General features: G+C 37.0%; 1 pseudogene; it reads right to left on the bottom strand.

Moving 5' to 3' along the window:
- Positions 1 to 845: 845 nt before the first annotated feature.
- LOC113458185 lies at positions 846 to 997 on the bottom strand (annotated as a pseudogene).
- Positions 998 to 4,332: the final 3,335 nt, after the last annotated feature.

Raw genomic sequence — 4,332 nt, 5'->3', positions numbered from 1 at the left:
TCCTGACCAACACAACCACCACAGTTTAGATTAGCTCACTCTACATGTGCTGAGAATGTTTAACTAGTATAGTAATAAAAATCACTTAACACAAAGCCCATTTCATAACAAAATGTCCAATGTCTCATTTGATTTAATAGATTTATCACTGAAAGTAAAAAGGATTTCTTTTCATATGATAGAGATTGTATTTCATATAAGTCTAGAATATATCTCTTAATATTTAATACAGTATTTAATTTAATCATTTGCAGTTTTATTAATTTTAGTTAATAGGAAATAAATGTTAACTATTAGTGTCAATACAAAAAATAGACAAAAAAGGTCCCTTTTATTTACAAATGTCTATTTTCTGACAAGATTTCAAGAGGAGTTGAATTCCTAGGTTGGGTGTTAATGGCTACCTTTTTCATGGTGTTTTTAATAAGTGTGTTGGCATTGTTCTGTGGGCTTTCAGTAGAACTTTTTTGACCACTTGAATTGAAGTGATTACAGGTTTTTCAACTCCATCAGTAAATTGCACTGACATGTTCAGGGATCATTGACAAGTCCAGGAACAAGCTGACACACTGACAGCTTTTCAGGAACATGATCACTTTTTCTTCTGCAAGTTCAAGTTTCATCACATTGAAAGTCAGGGTTATTTGAACCCAACATGATTAACCCAGCTCTTGCTATTAATTCAATTATGTGCTTTCATTAAGTTGAACAGAATTTGATGAAATAAAACTTTCATAGAATAATCTTCCCTTACCTACTCCCGTCCTTCCTTCCTCCCTCCCTCCCTCCCTCCCTCCCTCCCTCCTTCTCTCTGTCTGCCTTTCTTACTATCTTTTTTTCTTTCTGGGAGGCCTTGAATGCAGTCCTTCCACTAGCACAAATTATATAGTTGAGTTTCCCACATCAACCATATGTCAGCATATTCTGGAATACAATGGGTAAGCCCTGATCTGGGAAAATTACCTACATAATCATATCTCCTCTGCCTGTTTAGTATTAGAATAATTTTCTTATAAAAATTAAGTCAAAGGGCTGGAGAGATGTCTCAGTTGTTATGAACACAAAATGCCCTTCCAGAGGACTGGAGTTTGGTTCCTAACATCCTTATCAGATGGTTAACAATCACCTGTAATTATGGATCCAGGGGATCCAATGCCCACTTTGAGGTTCTGTGGGTACTCCCTTATATGTGTACATATGTACACACATGTGCATATAATAAAAATATTTAAAAATTAGGATATATCAGAAGAATTAGCATGATTTAAAAATTGAATATTGTCAAAGTCCAAGTGTGCTATTCTGCGGATGTCTGGGTTTCAAAAATCGTCATCTGTGGAAGCTTAACAATCAGCATGATTCTGTTAAGAAATGGAACTTCAGAGAGGGGCTTTGACCATGGTGTGGTGTGGGACAATGGTCTGTATTATGTCAATCATATTTTAAATAAATGTTGACTGTCCAGTAGCCAGACAGGAAGTATAGGCTGGACTACCAGATAGGAAGTAGATGTGGATCAATGAGAACAGGAGAATTCTGGGAAGAAGGAAGTCCTAGTTGGCAGTTCTGACCCAGTCACAGAAGAAGCAAGATGTGACTGCCTCACCGAATAAGGTACTGAGTCACATGGCTAGCATAGACAAGAATAATGGGCTAATATAAGAGTTAATAAGAAGCCTGAGTTAATAGGCCAATCAGTTTATAACTAATATAGACCTCTGTGTGATTTCTTTGGGACTTAATGATTGCGGGAAATGGGCAGGACAGAAATCCCAGTCAACAATGGTGGAGGAACTGATTGTTCAGTATTTTATTAAAAGGAAAAGGTCCTAAAAGCTAACTTATTTCTCCTGTATTGACATACAGATAGAAGATGCCATCTGTGAATCAGTAAGTGGACAAATATTAGACACAGAGCTTCTCAGTTCTTTTGCCTTGGGCTTATCATCCCTCAGAACCATGCAAAATAAATATCTATTGCTTATAAACTATACGTGCAAAAGACAAGATCTCCTGAGTAAATTGGGAGCATGGGGACCTTGGGAGAGGGTTGAAGGGAGAGGAGAGGCAGGGAGGGGAGCAGAGAAAAATGTAGAGCTCAATAAAAATCAATAAAAAAAACTATACGTGTTATATAATTTTATTGTTTGTACGAAACTGTGAGGCAATGTCTACAGATTTGAGATCTATGAGAAGCAGAAAGAATCCTGGACTTACACTGACTCTTAGTAGTCTTCAGTCTGTCCCCTCTGGTTCAAAGGGGGCCTACAGGTGAGTGGTTGTAGAAAGATGAATGAAAGCCCAGTCAAGGGGAACAAGCTAAGAGAAAAAGCCTTTGCCCTACATGTAAATTCATTTATGAAGATGTATATTTTGGTTGAAAAAAGCACTTAGTGTTTTTATGTTTGAACGAGTCAAATTTCTAATCCACTGACATTTTGGTGACCTTCCTTGATTATATTGAATAAGAGAGTTGCTGTCATACTGTTAAAATAGTAGAATGCTTTGAAAATCATATATATTTCTTTCTATAATTTTTTTGTTTTTTGAAATTGTGATTATATAGTTTTCTCCCTTTCCTCTTCTCCTTTCAATTATTTCTACACACTCTGCTTGCTCTCTCTCAACATAGTCTCTTTTTTAAATGACTGATATATATATGTATATATGTAACACATATGTTTTATATATATATACCTAAATACATACTACATATACATGAATACTGAAATACATAAGTACAACTTTCTCAGTTAATATAAAATAAGTAGAAACAAAAAGAAAACAAAGAACATACTTATGGTCAATACCTCACCAATGGTAAAGATGAGACACACACAGCCATGCAATCCAGAGGACCCCACTCTCAAGCCTACCTGTCCCCATTAACTTCCTGTGTGAGCTTAGAGCAAACATTCATATTGATTCAAGTCAATTTCTGTTTTTTAAATCTGTAAATAAGAAATTTATTCCAGATACCTTAGATGTCTTTTTATCCCTGAAAAAAGAAATAGCTGCTGTGGCACAGTTTGCTGCTGTGTAAGTCCAGTTCTAGTATTTTCAAGTGTACTCCAATGAAACAAAGCCATACCAAGACCAGGTATGAAAATGCTTGTCATCTTTAAATTATTACTGCCTCTCACTTCCTACAGCATTGGTAAATGAAGACAATCTTTTTGTAAGATATAAGATTTCTCCTTGATTATTTCACACCTTTTTAAAGTTTCAAAATCTTTTTTTCAAGAACACAAAATTTAAGATTTGTATCTCTCTGTGTGTGTGGTGTGTGCATGTGTGCACAGGTGCCCATAACTGTGTGCAGAGTTTTGAGGAGGGTGTCTGGTGTCCTGATCTATCACTCTTGACTTTATTCCTGAATTTGGAGCTTGAATTTGGCTATGCATATGGCAGCCAGCAAGCTGCAGCTATCCACTTCTCTTGGCTTTCCTCAGTGCTAGGATTGCAGGTGCCTATGAGACCACGCCCAGCACATATTACAAGGATACTGGGATTGCAGGTGCCTATGAGGCTACGTCCAGCTTCTTACAGGGATGTTGGGATTGTAGGTGCCCATGAGACCATGCCCAGTTTATTACAAGGATGCTGGGATTGCAGGTGCCTATGAGACCATGCCTGCTGTATTACAAGGCTGCTGGGATTGCAAGTCTTCATGGATGTATATCAAGAGCTATAATCCATGAAGCAATATCTCTAACACCTTCAAATTTTCTTCAAGATAAAGAAGGTGGGGTGTTACATGTAACAGAGCTAAGATATATTTAAAAGGTTCTAAAACAGATGAATCCTATGTAGGAATGTTGGCATTGATCTCTATTCTCTCTTTAAATCTTTCTCATACTAAAATACATTTCAAACTTCCCCTGTTAGATGTCTTGTCACTAATGTCACTCAAGTACTTGATAGCTCAATCTCAACATGCTTACACCCTATTCATTTTATTGTCCCACTAATATTCCCTGGTTTTAATAATGCTTAGTTTTGGATAGACATCTATCCCAGTGGCATGATTGTGTAATACACTGATATGTAACCTTACAACCATCTCTGTGCTGGCCAGTTAAGTTTCCTCTGACAAAAGAAAAAACATCTGGGTTGTCAACTACATAGACTTTAACTAGCTACTTCTCACAGAAAGTATAAATACTAACATATGACAAAGCTGAGAGGTCCATAGACCTTGCCAACACTACCTCACTGAGCTTCAGGAGCAGTGACTTCTGTACACCTTCAAACACTTATGTCTAAGCTCAGAGCCCTGTGTTTTACAAAGGTTTTATCTTCACTGTGCCAGTGCTCTGCCCGGCTCTTATC

Source organism: Microtus ochrogaster, unplaced genomic scaffold, assembly GCF_000317375.1.
Source record: "Microtus ochrogaster isolate Prairie Vole_2 unplaced genomic scaffold, MicOch1.0 UNK6, whole genome shotgun sequence".
Taxonomy (NCBI): domain Eukaryota; kingdom Metazoa; phylum Chordata; class Mammalia; order Rodentia; family Cricetidae; genus Microtus; species Microtus ochrogaster.
The sequence above is the reverse complement of the archived record's forward strand: the minus strand, read 5'-3'. Positions and strand labels throughout refer to the sequence as shown.